The sequence below is a fragment of the Felis catus genome, chromosome C2 (assembly GCF_018350175.1).
Source record: "Felis catus isolate Fca126 chromosome C2, F.catus_Fca126_mat1.0, whole genome shotgun sequence".
Taxonomy (NCBI): domain Eukaryota; kingdom Metazoa; phylum Chordata; class Mammalia; order Carnivora; family Felidae; genus Felis; species Felis catus.
Window position 1 is genome coordinate 142,782,439 of NC_058376.1, and position 18,973 is coordinate 142,801,411.

The 18,973-nt window shown below is 39.2% G+C and overlaps 1 long non-coding RNA gene across 1 annotated transcript in view; it reads left to right on the top strand.

The window, feature by feature from the left end:
• Positions 1 to 10,605: 10,605 nt before the first annotated feature.
• Positions 10,606 to 18,973, top strand: part of LOC109491730 — a 31,420-nt gene continuing 23,052 nt past the window's right edge. The window contains exons 1-2 of the long non-coding RNA XR_006585582.1: positions 10,606 to 10,700; positions 15,680 to 15,801. This is a non-coding gene — a long non-coding RNA (uncharacterized LOC109491730). The remainder of the gene's footprint in view (positions 10,701 to 15,679; positions 15,802 to 18,973) is intronic.

Consider the following 18,973-nt stretch of genomic DNA (forward strand, 5'->3'; position numbering starts at 1 on the left):
TTAAGAGAATTATGGTATTAATTTTTGTCTTAACTATGTGCTTGATATTTTCAGAGTTTGTAATACTTGAAAGAATTTTGCCTTTGAGAGTAACGTATCAGCTTTATGATTCCAATGTGAAATGCGTACCTGAGTAATTGATCTAGATATGTGATTTGAGGTTGAAATTTACTATACATATATACGAAGTAGGACTGTTTAATGCAAATTTAAAATTTCTATTTTTAAAAGTTTAATTTCTACATTTGAAGAAGTGATTTGGGTGCTTGAGAAGAATTTTTTGCACATCAGTTATTTGAAGTTCTTAAAAAAGAAATTTAATGTACTAGGTTTATAAATTTAATTCAAAATATTTAAGAGTTAGGGGCGGCTCAGTCAGTTAAGCGTCGGACTTTGGCTCAGGTCACGATCTCACAGTTCATGGGTTTACGTCCCACACCGGGTCTGCTGACAGCTCAGAGTCTGGAGCCTGCTTCAGATTCTGTGTCTCCCTTTCTGCCCCTCCCCCATTCGCACTCTGTCTCTCTCTCTCTGTCTCTCAAAAATGAATAACATGAAAAATTTTTTTTTAATTTTTAAATATTCAAGATGTTGTTTCAAATAGAACAGAATATTAGTTGAGGTCCCTTTAAAACTGCTAGATTTTGCTAAATTTGTAAGTAGATAAAAGATTTAAAAGCAGTACTTAAAATAAGAAAAAATAGTGTTGAATGAATTTTAATAAACTATTAATATTAAAAATTAAAAAATATCTGGATAATCTTTTCTGTTAGTTAATGTTTCTCTAGGGATCCCCAAATCTGGCCTTGGTTCCTCGTACCTGTTTTTTCATCCTTCTTTTGGTGACTCTCCCAGGAATGGATTCAGGAGTGGGATGGCAGCCACCTAAAAAATCAAATTCTAGGGCTCAAAACCAGCATGAAATAAATACATCAGGAAAATGACTCCAGGTCACTAAGGTTTCCACATACAATGTGGGAAAGAGTAAATGTAGTCTCCTCCCTCAGAAGTATGCAATGTCCACCATCTTGGAGGGGGTGGAATAAAAGAAGATAAGAAGGGAAAAAAATTAAAGATAAAATAAAGTAACAACACCAAAAAAGGAAACAAAACAACAGCAAATCAAAAATCACCAACGCTGGACTGAAGCTGGCCATTTGAAAAAGTTGAGCCTGAGGTCAGTTTGGTCAAGCAGCAACCAAAGCATGACTGGAGAGCATCATTCCAGCCTGACGGGGAGTCGTTGATCCTACTAGCTAAATGTCAAGCCATTTTATATGCATTACAGAAAAAGAAAACTGGACTGAGAACAAGTCCTGCCGAAAAGTGGCAAGCGTCTAACCTACAGGAAAGTATTTTGGAAGATGTTTTGTTGCCTTATGCGTGCAAGTTATGTCTGCCCCTAGTGAGTGAAAATGACCATCTGTAATCAGTTATGAGTGCCAAAATATGGAGACAAAAAAGGTAATTCACATAAATCACAGCCTTGTATTATAGCAGTACATATAATTAATGCTTTATTTTGAACCTGTGGGCTGGGGTATACGATTTTGTTAATAGACATGTAGCTCCTCACTAATAAATGTTAGACAAAAAATAAAGAATATTAACTTGAGCAAAGTGCTGAGATTTGGCCTGCTGGGGGGCCCACACGTCTCAGCTAACCCTCTCGGTTCTCCAAAGGGTGGACGTTATGATACAGAAAAGCACAATCTCCACATACATACAATAGAGACAATCTTCCCCCAAATAACATCAGAGCCTAGTTCTGTTTGGCAGCCACTGTGATGCCAGCAGCATCCTGCTTTATGTCCCCTCTTTTCCAGTTGAGTCTCCTTTGCTGTTTGAGTCAGCATTCAGTCATCTAATTTGCTAACGGTCACACTGGTTTACGTTTTCTGGCAATCGATTTTTGTTTTAAATGAAGAGAGAGAAATGTCAGAATGTTTCAAGGTGCTTTCACATTTCCATTTTCTGAACCTGTAAAGTATATTTTGATCTAGATAGAATATAATCGTATAAAAACAAAATTTCATTGTCTTCCTGTCCAACGCAATTAAGATTGTGTGTCTGAGGAGCAAATAATTGACATTTACTGAGTTCCTCCTCCCAGGTGCCGAGCCAACTTAAGCCATAGCCTCTGAGGGATGGTTTTTGCCATCTGTTTACCTTTGAGACCTGCCCCGAAGTCATACCTGGAAAGAGTTTGTTGAAATATACCAACTTACTGACCTAAAGGAGTCATCTGTTTAATAGGTGCAACACTTTTTTTTTTAATTTTTTTAATGTTTATTTATTTTTGAGAGAGGGAGAGACAGAGCATGAGTGGGGGAGGGGCAGAGAGAAGACACAGACCCAGAATCCAAAGCAGGCTCCAGGCTCTGAGCTGTCGGCACAGAGCCGGAGGCAGGGTTCGAACCCATGAACCGCGGGATCGTGACATTTAACCTACTGAGCCACCCAGGCATCCCTAATAGGTCCAACTCTTGACTGTACCACAGAGAAGTGAAGGCTATGGCAGAAGCCGTCACAAAGTGCTTGGAAACAAGACAGGGAAAACCGTGACTTCTCCCTGAGATGGGGCTCTTCTAGAGCGCTAGCAATTTCCAATGGACATTCATACATAGATGGTGTGTTTTGTATAAATCCCACAGAAAGAAATGGAAAAGAGTGTAGCAAGGAAAATGTAAAAGTAGAAAGGCAAGAATCAGAAAACTGAACAAGAGTTCCAATATTAATGGGTCATATCAGACTACTTCTAAAATGAGATTGCTCTAGAGAGAAGCAATTTTAAAAATTAGCTTAGATTAAGTTAGACCACCATTAGCCAAAAGATTATGATGCTATAGAAGCTAGTATTAGAAATGGTGCAGATTCACAGATCCCTGGGAGACAGACCAGGTTTAGTTTGGGTGGGCCTGGCCTTTTGCCTTTAAAAAGTACCATACAATTAAATACTACCCAGCAAGAAGAATTAACAGAGTACTGATATGTCAATAAAATGGATTAGTCTCAATATGTTGAGCCAAAGAAGCTGGACCTAAAATGTACACTATATGTTTCCACTTGATAAATATTCAAGAACAGACAAATCTAATCTCTGGTGTTAGAAATGATAAGAATGCCTTGGGGGAGGATAGTGAAAGTGGTGATGGAAATAATCGATATCATCGTATGAGTGATGGTTACATGGCTGTTTACATTTGCAAAAATTCATTGAGCTTTACATTCAAAGGTGTGCAATTTCGCTACCTTTAAATTGTATTTCACTAAGACAGGCACAGACAAGGAGAAACTACTACATATCCACCATGGGGGAGCTCTGCAGCTAAATTGAAAATAATGCAAACTACCTTGTGTTGGCAAGAATGAGAAGCAGCTGGCACTGCTTCATACACTGCTGTAGAATATAAATTTGTAGAATAATGTTGGGGAAAATGTTTGGCAGTCTCTCTAAAACTAAATATGCACCTATGTTATGACCCAGTGAATTCACTCCCAGGTATATATACTCAGCAGAAATGCCTACAGGAATATACCAATCATACGTACATTGCTTTGTTTCATATTTTGCAATAGCCCCAACTGGAAATTTCTCAAATAACCATCCAATGTAGGATGAATAAAGAAATTTGGGGCCAGTAATGCAATTGAAAACTACACAGCAATGAGAATAAATGATAGTTTTATGCAATAGTATGAGTGAATCTCACTAATATAAAGTTTAGCGAAATGAGCTAGATACAGAGGAGCACCTACTGAAAGGTGGTTATTTATTATTCCATTAATAAAAAGTCACAAAATGGGGGGTGCCTGGGTGGCTCAGCCGGTTAAGCATCCGGCTTCGGCTCAGGTCATGATTTCAGTTTGTGAGTTCGAGCCCCGCTTCGGGCTCTGTGCTGACAGCTCAGAGCCTGGAGTCTGCTTCAGATTCTGTGTCTCCCTCTCTCTCTGCTCCTTCCCCACTTGTGCTCTTTCTCTCTCTCTCTCAAAAATAAATAAACATTTAAAAAAAGTCACAAAATGGACAAAATTAATTTGTGATGTTAAAAAATAAAAGGGGTGCCAGTCTGACTCAGTCGGTAGAGCATGTAACTCTTGATCTCGGGGTCATGAGTTCAAGCCCCACGTTGGGTGTAGAGCTTACTTAAAAAACAAAAAAATAGTTGCTATCCCTGAGGGAATTGTAACCGAAAGAAGCAGGAGGGGGAATTCAAGGGTGCTGATCATATTCTTTCTTGATCTGGGTTCTGGTTACACAAATGCTTATGAAAATTCATGGAGCTATACAATTATTATATACATTTCTTCTTATATGTGGTGCATGCATATATGTTTTGATTATTTTAAAGCTGAAACCAAGAAGTGTCTGATGGATTATACTTCTTACCATCTGTAGGGGCCAAGATCAGGCAGCCCCAAAACATTTGGCCTGTTAATTATTTTAAATAAGAGTTACTTAAGAGACAACCGGTGGAAGAAGAATGCTCAGACCTTCCTCTGTCCCTCAAGCAGGAAATAAATCGCCATGTGAAAGTCATCTTCCCTGTACAGGAGGTAGAGAGACATTCTTATCATCAGGGATAGCAAATTTAGAGCCAAAAGGGCTATATAAACAAACCTTGTGACTTTTCACTAGCTTACTGCCCCCAGGCCAAGTACCGGTTAGAATTTCATACTAACCGAAGCTCTCAAAGTTGTTTTGTTTGTCTTGGCAATCCTTCACATATTAATAGTCTTAAATACAAAAACCATCTGCCTTGGCTATTTCTTTAGGTCTCCATTTCATTATTGGGCCTACATGTGCATGTAATAATACTTCGATTTTTTTTCCCCTTGTTAATTTGTCCATGTAAGTTTAATTCTTGGTCCACCTGGAAGACCTTGCAAGACAGGGAAGAATTTTTCATCCTTTGCTCTTTCTGTTAGTCTGTCTGCCTTTGACTTTGGACCTGCAACCACCTTTCTCTATTTTCCTTGCAGTTACGTATTTGGTACCTTCCATTTTTGGATTCTCCTCTCAAGTGCCTTTGTTATACTGTCTGGTGGTACTTCAACCCATGTTGCAGATAAGAAATTTCCTCAATCAGCCATCTGGGCACCCCAGTGCCTTAACCCAATGTCTGGCTTATAATAGGCTCTCAGCATTTATTTCCTAAATAAATAATAATAATAATAAAAATAACATCATCACATGCTCCCAACAGCTTCTCACCACTGTCCTTATCTGGAGATTTCTACTTTGATCCTAACAAGCCTTGGGTAGTAGAAGAAAGGATTGCCTTAACTGATTGAGAGCCGTCGGAGGTGAAGAATTCATTCAAGCATTTCCAACACCAGTATCTGCTTCCTGAATTTCACGGGGAAAACCAACATGGAAACTTCATGGCAGCTGCTACTGTGTCATCATCCGGGTCATGGTTTGTGGTATTGGCATGGTCACAGCTGGGGAGTCTTCGGTGGTATAGGGGCAGTTATATCAAAAAGAATCATATGGCTTGTCAATTGTATCATTAACAAATAAGTACAGCTGCAAATAACAGAAAGTACAACCACAGTATTTTAAAATATAAAAGATTATTTGTCTCCGTGATATCAATTCTAAAATTAGGTGGTTCAGGGCCAGTGCAATGGCTCAACAATCCAAGCTCTTCTGTCACTCGGTTTTGCCATCCTTAGGGTAGTCCTCAATGCCTGTAGCTTCCTGGTTGCAGAGTGGCTGCTCTAGCTTCATCGTTGTGTCTCAGAGAGAAAACAAATGGAAAGAATAGAAAGAGAAAGAAACGGCACCATAAGACTTCCACTCACTTTTCACGAAGTCACATGCTCACCATGGAATCAAGGGATCAAAAAAGTAGAATCTCTGTAATAAGCACAGGTAAGAAAGACAGTAGGTGGAAATGGAAGTTGAGACCACATCCCCCAAAGTTACTTAACCAACACTGGAGCAACAGACAGCTTTACTATCACAAATGACTATCCGGTCACTTAGTAGATTCTTAAGTTGACAATAAAAATGTTATCAGTGGAGGCTGCGTAGTGGGAAAGTCCTGTGACAGAAGGTAAGTAAGTTTGCATATATACATAAATATTGCAACTTTAAAAATAGACTTAGGGGGCATCTGGGTGCTCAGTTGGTTAAGCGTCTGACTTCAGCTCAGGTCGTGATTTCACGGTTCGTGGGTTCGAGCCCTGCATGAGGCTCTGCTAACAGCTCAGAACCTGGAGCCTGCTTTGGATTCTGTTTCATCCTCTCTCTCTGCCCCTCCCCTGCTCATGCTGTGTCTGTTTCTCTCTCTCTCTCTCTCTCAAAAATAAATGATAAACATTACACATTTTTAAAAACTACATAAATAAAAATAAAAATAGACTTAAGCGTAGAGACCAAGATTGGAAAGAGATACTTAAGAATAAAAATATTCCCATACTCAGATAGTGGGATTATAGATGATTATGTCTTTTAAAAACAAATTATTCTAGTCTTGTAATGTTGTTTGTACAAACACAAAGGGCTTTAAAATGCTTGCATATACTTACAAAATAGCAAAAGCCATTGTTGTAAACAATAAAAGACACTCCTGCTTTGTAAAGCATCATTTTGGTGAGGAAACGGCCCTTAAAATGATGATCGACGTTTACTGAAAGGAAATGTGGATTCTCCAATAACAATAAGAGCAAACGGGTCTCAGGGAACCTGTGCCATGTTATGTCCATCACATCTACTGATGGTTCAGGCTCTCCAGGACAATTTCTTTGGTCCTTTGTGTTTCTGGCTTCTTGAAGAAAATTAATTTCCTGGCAGAACTGTATAGAGATGACAGCAAGGGCGTAGGCAGAAGATGAGTGGGTACACATGGAAAGAAAAGATGCCAGGCTCCACATCCATTAAGAAGGAGTTAGCTTGGGACAGAGCAGGGAGAGCAGAGGTACAAATGGTGCCTGAAGACTGATGACCCGGTAGGTATCATTTTGAGGAGAAAGGAAGAGATGTTTCCTACGCCAACCCTAATGATGCACGGTGCCGGATGGAGTGGCTATTCACTTATTTGCCACTGGGTCTTCCACAAGATGTATGTCTTTGTGGTAGCCAGTCCCAGGCTGGCATGATGTTTCCTGAGTGGGAAATGGAAAATTTCTTCAGGAAATTTTTGACAGGAAAAAATGTGAAAAATTGTGATGGTTATTGGTTAGATCAAAAGCTAATGTGAGTTAAATGGCTACCTTTCTCTTTTTTTCTCGGAAATGAAACAGGTAAGAGATAGAGGGATGGTTCATATTAGTGCCTACACAAATTCATTAGATATTTACAAAGGAAATAAACCTATTGATATAGGAAAAATCGATACGCTTGAGGAAGGGGATCTCAATTTATTGTGGCTTCTGTGCTAGTTAAATGTATTTTTGAAAACATGAGTAAAGCAGTGGTAAATAAACACTTATTTGTAGAAAAGCACTACAACAGCGACTGGATGAAGTTTCGGTATTAGCCACAACTGCTCAAGGGTGTTGAACCATATTTCCCAAATCCTTATGGTCACTCTCTGCCTTCCCTTTACTCACCAAAGCCAGGCTTGGAGCTCTTTAGAGAAGGGGTGGCTCACTTACATGAGTGAATTCTTCCCACATTCTTCTTTTCATTTCCTGTAAATGTGTCTGCTATATGCCTATTCACTTTGGTCTCACCTTCAGAAAAGAATAAAGCTGCTAGCCAGCAGCCTCCAACTTACAGTTATTATTATTCAGATGTATGAACAGGATATAAAAGCACTTGCAGAATGAAACCAACAGGATGAGAAGAATTCTAGCATGTACCATGATCACCTGCACAAAAAGGAGAGCACAGTGTTCTGCGGGGAGATGCTGATAAGTCAGGACTAAATGGGATTTGGAGGCAGCTCCAGGATGCACTTTAACTACACTGGAATCAACCATCACAAAGCTAAGAATGAAAGGAACTTGGTTGGAAAAAAGCAAAGTGTGATTGCATTGCAGAGGATTCAGGAACAAGACAAATGGCATACATGACTGGATACCTAGAGAACATTTGGCAAACGGATTTTGTAGAATTTTAGAAGTACAAGGCCTTTGAGGATGACAAAGTCCAAACTTTTAACTTCATGGATGAGGAGAGATTACAAGGCTTGCCCGGGGCCAGTGGCAGTGCCTGAACTAGAATGCTGGTCAACAAGCTTCCCTGGCCAATTTCCTTCCCATTGCACCAGGGTCATTTGGAAGGTGATTCTTATTAGCGAGAGGCAGTTCCAGGCACGAAGGCTTGATGGTCAGCTTCCTACTGCTCTTCCTCCAGGGTTGTGACCCACTCCCTCAGAAATGGATAGGTCTCTTCTAATTAAATTTCACTGACAAAAAACAGGAGGTTTTGCCAAGAGCCATAGTTTGCTGATTTGATTCTTTTAGAATATTGCATTAAAGTAGTATTTCTCTTGACTACAGAGTTTTGGGCACCCTCTCAAATTTTGCACCACAGGCAAACATCTCTTTGTCTTCACCCTAGTCCCAGCCCCATCCAGACTTAACACATCTTGGTTAGGAGGAAGTAACTAAATTAGCTCCCATCGAGCAATCTTCTACCTGGCATCTGGTAAGGTACAGGAACTGAGCGAACCACAGAAAATTTAAGTCACCCTCCTCTTATTTTCCTTGGCAAATGTCCTGCCTGATTGGAAACGCTTTTATTCCCTACGTATAATGCTTAAGATTCTCCAATGATCATATGGTGGTCAGGAAAATAGTGCCCGTTTACTTTAGTTAAGATTTTAAAATAGTTACAAATAGAGTAAAACCAACTTTAGTAAGCCACACGAGGGACGGTGGGGTTAGCCAGAGAGTAATGATAGGAGGAGGATTTTCCTCAAATTTCCATGAAAAGGTCCAATTACAGCCAAGAGATGATGGGGGCTTACACCAGGTGGTAGCGGTAGAAATAGGGACAGGTGATCAGGTTTTGGTGATATTTAAATATACAGCCAATAAAACGTCCTATTGGATTAAATATAGGATATGGGGGAGAGAATAGAGTTGGCATTGAGTCCAAGGTTTTGGTTTGAGCAACTGGAATGATGGAATTGCCATCAGCTGAAATGGGGAAGTCTGAGAGAGAGGCAGATTTGATAAGAATGATCAAGAGGTCAGTTTTGGACTTATTAAATTTGAAATGTCAATCAGATAACCAAGTGCAAATGTTGAGTTGGCAGCTGGATATAAAATTATATAGGAACAACAGCAAAGATAGTAATAGAATTTCTCGAATGCCAGGTATGCTTCTAAGTAATTTACATGCATTAGTAGTATCTTATTATCTCTACTTTATAAATGAAGTCATAGAAGCCAAGTGCCTTAGCCTCTTGGGGCTACTATCACAAACATACCATACACTGGGTGGCTTAAACATCAAACAATTATTTTTCACAGTTCTGGAGCTTGAGAAGTCCCAAATAAAGGGGACAGCAGATTCCGTGTGTGGTGAAAGCTTGCTTCCTGGTTCATAGATGGTAATCTACCTCCCTGTGTCTTCACATGGCAGAAGAGGTGAGGGAGCTCTCTGGGACCCCTTTTATATGGGCGCTAAGCCATTCATGAAGACTCTCTCCTCATGGAGAACTCCATCCTCAGGACCCAAAACCCCCCAAACACTCCACCTCCAGGTACCACCCTCCCGGGATGAATTTTGGAGACACACACAATCCGTCCATATCATTAAGTAAATTGGCATAGGTCAGAGTGTGTGGTAAACTGTAGCCCATGAACTGAGTCCAGCCCAATATCTCTTTTTGTTTGTTTGTTTTTGTTTTTCAGTAAAGTTTTACTAAAACACTGTCGTGCTCATTTGTTTATGCAATGCTTGTGGTTGCTGTCATGCTACAGGGGTAGAATGAGTAGATGTAATAAAGACTGCATGGCCACAGAGTCAAACTATTTACTATTAACCCTTGATGGAAAAAAACCTGCCAACTCCATTAAGTGATTCAGTTAGTCAGCGATAGACTCTGGTTGCACACCCACGCAGACTGACCTGAGAATACACACAGCCCAGCCACCATGCTCTACTTTCTCCCAGGAACATGCAACTTGTTCTAATTTTTAATATAAAACTCAACTTTATTTCTTTTTTTCTGGACGTCCTGGGACCCACATTTTTGCCCCGAACCTTCTTACCCTTGAGGTAGAATAAACACATTTGCTGTGAATAACGGTTAGGGGCCCAGATCTAGGAAAACTAAGCATTTCTAGATACCTTGCATATTCTTTTCGGGGGGATAAGAGCCTGGTGAAGGCTTCAGTGTAAAAGGTAGAAAGGGGACATTGGTGAAAGTCCAAGGAAGAGAAGTGCCAAACTAAGGGTGTGGAAACCTAAGGCCCATTTTCTAGAGGAGGATTGGCTGTGTGGAAAGTGCCAGGGTATGTAGACCAGAGCAAGAAGTGTTACAATGAATGCTATTTTCCTGCCTCAGAGTAGGAGAGAGTTCACCAGTCCCGAGGTTCCAACTCAGGTAAAATTTGCCAACACTGGCTTGCTGTCTTTGAATATGTCACAATGAACCCATTCCATACCCAGAGCCCCCACAAGCCAGTTCTTTAGTCATAATGTAAGTAAGACAACATCTTGCCCATGCTTTGCATCATTGAAGGCCGTAATTTTTGGCTGCTCTATGTGAGTTTCTTCCCTGACCCACGTCAAGGTATCTGAAAGCACAAAAGGGACCCAAAGGGCCCAATTGGGAAGATTATGGGTGTGGAGGCAGTTTCTCCTAAAATTGGCACTTGAATGGAGCGATGAAATTGAGTCATTTGAATAAGCTGCACATTAAAGTACCTGGTATATGGTGGGTGCTTAATAAATGATAAGTTGATAATGATGATAAGGGAAAGAAAAACAGAAAAAGCGTTGCTACCTGGCCAATGGAGAGAGGCGATAGGAGACAAAGGCTCTGGATTTTACAGAACCTCTAGAATGCTTTAACTGATACCTAAGAGACATTGGTAGCTATCACACTCATTTGCGGAATGCCAAGGCACCTGTTAAGGAGATAGAAATTAATTTGTTTGCCTTTACCCTTAGGGCAGATAAACACTCCCATGTTTATTCTACCCATTTGTTCAGCAAACCCTTTGGTGCCTGGATTTGGTCCACAGTGAAAGGATCCATTTTAGCCCAGCCCTCTGGATTATAGATGAGAAGACTCCACACCAGCACAGTCTGTCTTTTATAGGATAAATCTTTGGTATCAATGATAGTGTCATTTTTTGAGCCAGGAACAGAGTTTATGTCCAAGACCGCACTGTTATTGGCAGCATTAAAAAGTGTCGAGACTAGACAATCCTGGCTCTTTATAGCTGTGTAGCATCTCAAGGCCACTATTTCCTCTATGGCTGCCAGTGCTAATGGACTGCAGACTCTGGGACTGGGTTGGCTACTCGTAAATCATTAGCAAGTATAAAATTGATGATCAGCAGCTCTAGCACCAATGCCAAACACAGTAGTTGGGTTATTAAGGTTTTTTAGGGAGGATACAGCTGTCAAGGCTCTGTAGAGACTACCGAGGGAAAAATAAAAACCTCTCCTGATCACATCTCCAATTCCAACCGGCAGGCACTGTCTTCTCTTCTGATCTCATTTCTCTATGTCACACCTGATAGAAGCTTCTTTTCTCTGACCACCAGATGAAGTGGAAGTAAACAAAAAGAACCTTATTACACTCTTCCCAAATCCCACTTACAACAGAAAGGATGAGTTTTTCCCAAGCGGTCTTTCTTTGCAACTCAAATCCAAATTCAATTAAATTCAGTTTGAGAAGAATTTAGTAAACATTTTCAATGCTTCTAGAACTTTGTCAGCCATTGGTAGGGACCAGGATTGTCTAAGGATTGGGATTTCTATGATAAATGCACAAAATGCTTTATACTAAAGAAAAATTCAGGTTTAAAGCCTCTTACATTGCTCAAAATTGTGAATAAATGTGTGAGTATTGTCAGGTCATCTGTCTTTACCCGGGACTCCCAAAGGATGGCTGTTCAGTTGGTCAATATTTTGAAACATTCTTGACATACATGATTATGTCCTTTTACTTAATGACAAACAGTCACTAGGATATTGATCCCCATTGATCTGACATTCTGGGCTCTGAGTATAGAAAACCTAGTAATCATCTCTATTAGCCCTGACACATGATACAGAGTCTGGTCCAGGTGAAATGATTATCAAGTGCTAATGAATTAAATAAAAGACAAGTGAATAAGTAAATGCCAAAAATAGAGGGCTAAAAAAAATATCCAAATTGGATAATTTAAGCAAAAAAAATCTATTTTCTTTGAATGATTCCCCCAAAGATGTCCACCAAATCAATCCAATATCTTAATCCCAGAACCAGTGAGTATGTTATCTTAACATGGCAAGGGTACTTTGTAGATTTGACTAATTTAGGGGTTTTTAGGTGGGGAGATTATCCTGGATTATCTGGGGGCTTGATATAGTCACAAGGGTCTTTGTAAGAGAGAGGCAAGAGATCATAAAAGTAGTAAGAGCTATGACAATGGAAGTAAGAGGTTGGGGTGATATAAGAAAGGGGTCAGGAGCTAGGGAATACAGGAAGCCTCTAGAAGCTGAAAAGGACAAAGAAGATGATTCTTCCCTCAAAGACTCCAGAAGGAACCAAACCAGCTAACACCTTGGTTTTAGTCCCACAACACTCATAGCAGACTTCTTCAGCCCCTCCAAACTATAAGAGAACATTTTTGTGTTATTTTAAGGCACTAAATTTGTGATAATTTGTTGCAGCAACAATAAGAAATGAATGTACTTTTTGGTATCTGGAAATGCTGCTATAACAAATACCTAAAAAATGTAGATGTGGCTTTGGAATTTGACAATGTTAGAGGACTGAGGAATTCTGAGGTGCATGAAAGAAGAAGCCTAGATTCCTGTGGACAGACTATTGGTACAAATATGGGTACTGACGTGCTGCCTACGAGGGCTCAGAAGGAATTAAGCTCCTATCATCTTAGAGAATATTTAAATTATCATAGAGGTGCCTGGGTGGCTCAGTCAGTTGAGTGTCCAACTCTTGATTTCCGCTCGGGTTATGATCCCAGGGTCATGGGATCAAGCCCCACATTGGGTTCTGCACTGAGTGTGAAGCCTGCTTAAGATTCTCTCTCTCTCGCTCTCTCTCTCTCTCTCCCTCTGCCCCTCTCTCCCACTCGTGCACGCTCTCTGTCTTTCAGATAATAAATAAAAAATTATCATAAAAAGACTGTTGATTGAAATGTGGACATTACAGGGGTTGCTGCTAAAGACTCAGAAATAAATGGTAACATGTTATTGAAAGCTAAAAGAAAAGGCATCCTTGTTATTCAGCAGCAGGAAGCATGGCTGAAGTGGGTCACATAGTTGAGTGGAGAGTAGAACTGACAATGGACTTGGATATTCAGCTAAAGAGATTTCCAAGCAAAGTGTTAAAGATGTAGCCTGGTCCTCTTTGTTGCCTATGGTAAAATGTGAGAAAAAAAAAAAGAGATAATCTGAGAGAAGAACCATGATGTAAAAAGAATCAAGGATTTGGTGTAAATGCTTAGCCTTATCCCGATTGTAAATGATACCAAAATTAAGAGATTTACTGTCAGGAAGGTATGTTCTGGAGACAAATCCAAGGCTGATTCTCTAGAGCCTTTCCTAGGTTCTTGGAGGAGACAAAAGTCACAATATTCATTCACACAGAAGGCCTTTTGAAGTGATGAGTCATGTGAATCATGGGTCTCCTCATGCTATCTCAGCAGAAGACAAAAGTAGAGATGAGATCATTTAGAAGAGACCCATGCAGAAACATTTTATCTAATGGAATGAATTCCTGAGATATACCAGGAGAACCACAAGTTGTTGAACTCCCAAAAACTTGTAGGCAGGAAACAGACTAATAAACTACTCAGCTTTCAACTCATAGTACCTTTAATGAAAAAGGAAGGATGATTCTTTGGGACAGTAGGACAGAACTTTGAGCCCAGAAGGTGCATCCATTGACCACCGAGGAACCAACTATTTCTGGGCCTTAAAACTTAATGGAGGGGCTCTCGGGTGGCTCAGTCAGTTGAGTGTCCAACTCGGGTCATGATCTCACAGTTCATGAGTTCAAGCCCCACATAGGGCTCACTGCTGTTAGCACAGAAACTGCTCAGATCCTCTGTCCCCCTCTCTCTCTGCTCCTCCCTTGTTTGCACTCTCTCAAAAATAAATACACATTATAAAAAAAAACTAATGGAGTTTGCTCAGTTGAATTTCAAAATTGCTTGGGACCTCCTTTTTTCCTTTCATTTTCTCCTTTAGTGGATGGGGATACGTATAACGTATCCAGTGCCTGTCCCATAATTTTATTTTTGGAGCAGATAACTTGAGTCTTCAGTGTTACAGGTGCACAGATGGAGAGGAATTTTGTGCCAGGATGAAATATATCTAGAGCTTCATTCACACTCATTTTAGATGATTTAATGATGAGATTTGAGACTTTAGAATTAATGAGATTTAGATCAGATTTTGAACCTGACTTTATGCTCTAAGGGTTCGAACTTTTGGGGACCTAAGGATGGGTTGGATTCATATTGTGTGTGAGAAAGACATCAATCATTGTTACAGCTGCAATAGGCAACTAATACACTGAGTTATTAAAACATTTCCAGAAAGACTGTATTTTCTTGTTGGTTTGCTTTTCGCTACTTCCAGTGGGAACTATTTGAAAGTCAGTGTGGATAATTCAGGAAGAAATTCCCTTTCCCTTAATTATCTTCTAAATCGAATGTTGGCTTTAGACTAAAGTATTCATAGAATTATGTTCTTTACTGTGTAGATGTGTGTGTGTGTGTGTGTGTGTGTCTGTCTCAGAAATAAGGTTTTTTTAAAATTCTAACTGTATGTAAAAGTGTCAGGAAATCCATATATTGGTTTCTTTCCATTGGGTTAAGATACAGTCCCTGGAAAACCATTGCCAAGATTTCATGACACACTACCCACTCATCTTTTGTTTGTTTTTTTATCATTTAGCCACATTTCTCCTTAGCCTATTGTTTTCTAATCACACATACTGAATGATAGCTTCAATTATTTTTTGCTTGAATAACGACCATAAATCCTCATACCTAGACCATGTCTCAACACAAAGGACCTTCCAAGAAATGTCAGTGTTGTTGATTTTTGCTGAGAAGATAAAATCCAATAGAGACTTCTCTTGGTAACTAAGAGAAAACCCCTATTGCTTCTTCAGGCCTGAGATATTACTATGTGTTTATGCTGATAATTCATTAAACTTTTATTGTTTGGATACATTGATAAAAATACAAGGCGATCCATAAAGGATTACTGAAAATTCCACACTCTATATTCTCAAGTGCTATTCACTATTCTATTGTAAAGTACTGTAACTCCTTTATACAGAAAATAGATTTAGGGTCCTTCTGAGAGTCATAAAAGTGACAATGACCACTTAATATTTAAATCCAAGATACTAGGCCTGGTCCAGTTTCCTGAACTTGCAGGAAATTTAATGAAAATTTTGTGAATAATGAATCGGTGCTACAATGAATTCATTGAGAGAAAAAAACAATACGCCAACCAATTTGTGTCAACTAGCTAAAACAACAAACTAACGGTATTTTATTCTTACTTCTCACTCAGGAGTTATGCTGTGTTGGTAGAGACAGTGTACCTCGGGTCAACCAAAACATAAAAAAAAGGGACCCTGCCTGCAGATGCCCAAAGGCCTCAGGACCTCACACCCATTTCTGAATGGATGGTTGGTGAGTTAGGGGCCCTCATGAGGTTATAACAGAGAAAAGGGGGAGGAGGAATATTTTTTCTCAGTCACTGGGGATCCTATTAGTTTGTGTAGAAACAGAAGAGCATCTAAAGTTCATTTTGTTGTTATTTTAAAGAGCCGTTCAGCTTTGTGAGAAAGCAGACCATCATAAGAAAAAGGAGTTTAATATTCTATGGTGTGTGTAGAATAATGATCTTTGAATGGGACACACATCTCTCAGATATTGGAGGACCAGAATGGAATTGGCTTTTGTTTTTCTCTACAAACCTACCTGCCTCCAGTGTTTGTCGTTTTGTTGACTAACGCTACCATCCACACAGTCACCAAAACCAGAAACCTAGACGTCGAAGAGACCTCCTCTCTCTCTCCCTCCCCTTTCATTTCTGATCACCACTGAGATCTGTTCATTCTTCATATGAGGTATATCTAAAATCCAAACTTTCTAGGTGTGAGGCTGCGGCTAATGGTGAGCCCTGGAAATTTCTCTTTGGAACTAGCTCCCTAGCATTGAAAGATTATACTGACCTATGGGCTCTCTGGCTCTTCTCTATGCTCCATAGGGCCTTTTTAAAAGTAGAATAATTAGGGGCGACTGGGACGCTCAGGCGTCCAACTCTTGATTTTGGCTCAGGTCGTGATCTCATGGTTGTGAAACTGAGCCCTGTGTGAGGCTCTACACTGATAGCTCAGGGCCTGCTTGGATTCTCTCTCTCTCTCTCCCTCACTCTCTGCCGTTCCCCAGCTCATTCTCTCTCTCTTTCTCTCCTTCAACAAAACAAAACAAAACAAAAAACTAAAAGTAGAATTTTATGGGATGTAAGTAAAAATCAAATACAGTCTCATTACAAAAAAAAAAAAAACAACAAACAAAACAAATATAGAAGTACACATAATAAAGTCCTTTACACTTTCCCATCTCATGCTCATCACAGAAGTATCCACTATTAACACACTAATTTGTGTTCTCTCTGGCCTTTTCTACACATTCATGTAAATATGCACACTTGCACACATAATCATTGCTGTTTAGACATGGATGGAGTTATGATGCTTTGATTTATGTGTGTTAACAATGTCTTGGAAATCATTTTATGTTAGTATATATAATAATACCCAAGATGTGTATAGCAATTATTATGTGCTAAAAACTGTTCTAAGTGTTTGATATGTATTATTTCAATTAATTATCACACTATCTCTGTGTAGTTAGAACTATCAAGAGTATGTCTTTTTTTACACATCAGAAAACAGAAGCATATAAATGTTAGCTAATTGCAGATAAAATAGAAATTTAAGTATAAGCTTAAACTTAATAGAAACTTAAATAACAAAATGATATAGCTAAGTAGTGGAATAAAAAATCAATTTAGATTTCTATATACCAGCAACAAATAATCAGAAAATATTAAAATATATAAGAGCATGAAAAAGTAGCTAAGAATAAATATAACACGCACACTAGAAACTATAAAACATAATTGTGAGAAATTTAATTTAAGAATACCCAAGTAAGCAGAGTGATTAATCATGTTCCCGGAAGATTCCGTTTTGTAAACAAACAGAATTCTCCATAAATGGATCTACAGAATCAATATAATTTCACCAGGTCTGTGTGTGTATGTGTGTCTGTCTGTAAACTGACAAGATAATTTTAAAGTTTATATACAAATACAGAGGGCCAAGAAAAGCCAAATTTATGCTAAAGAGGGCCAAAGCTGGAGAATCCCTACAGTCAAACACCGAATTCATTGCAAAGGAATAGGAATTATGATGGTATAGGCATCAAAACAGAAGTCACAGGATGTGGGGCTCAGCAACAGACCCACACTTAAACAGTCACTAGAGTTCTGACCCAGGTGCCCCAGCAGAGGTGGGAAAGGATGGTCTTTTCAATACATGGTGCTGGAACAATAGAAGAGCCCATGCGAAAATGAAATTTTGACTCTCTCTCTCTCTCTCTCTCTCTCTCTCTCTCTCACACACACACACACACACACACACACACACACACACCAATTCCAAATGGATTACACAGATTAAAATAAGAAAAGTAAAACAATAAAGTTTCTAGAAGAAAACATCGAAGGATGTCTTTAACACCCTATGTTAGGCAAGGATATTTTAAGCAAGCTGCAAGAACAGCAAAAACCCAAAAAGGAGAAAAACAGATAAATTAGTCTAAGTTAAAATGAAGAAAAAACTCTCTTTCTCAAAAGACACCATTTAAGAGAGAGAAAGGGAAAGACTTCGGGGGTCAAAGATAATTTCCACGTATGTATATGATGAAAGATTTGCTTCTAGACTATATATTTTTTTTAACTTAGTAAGAGAAAGCAGATGGGCTCAGAGACTTCCACACAACATGAAAGGCATGCAAATGAGCAGTAAACATAAAGGGCTCAGTCTCATTAATCATAAATAAATGAAAATTAAGACCAAAACGAGGTACTATTACACACCTGTAATGAATGAAAAACACTGAGAACACCAATTGTGTGTGCTGTGGGGCGGGGTGGGGGGGCATATATTACAGCTATGCTGTTAAGAATTTAAATTGGGGCACCCATTTAGAAAGATGCTTAAACATGTTCACACCCTGTGATCCAGCAATTCTATTCTAAAATTAATTTCAGCTCAGGTCATGATTTCATGGTTCATGAGTTCAAGCCCTGTCGAGCTCTGCACTGACAGCCCAAAGCCTGCTTGGGGTTCTGTCTCTCCCTCTCTCTGCCCCTCCCAGCTCGCTCGCTCTCTTTCTCTCTCAAAATAAATAAATCAACTTTGAAATAAAATAAAATAATAGAAGGAATAAATACATTGTGGCATATTTACACAAAGGGATACCACACACTAATAAAAGCTAACAAATTGTAACTACATTCTAAAACATGAATAAACCCTTACCTTAAGAGAAAACACCAGACACAAGAGTATATACCATATGATTCAGCTAGATAAAGTTCAAAAACACAAAACCAGTCTATGGTTGTACAAGGCAGAATAATGTTTATTAACATAGTTTCCCTCAGGGAAAATGGAGAGGACTTCTGATACTTTATATATTGTATTAATTTTCTGAGTACTGCTTTTATTTGTATTTATTTTTTTGAATATTAATCTACCTTATAAGAGTTTTATGCACATTTTTCATG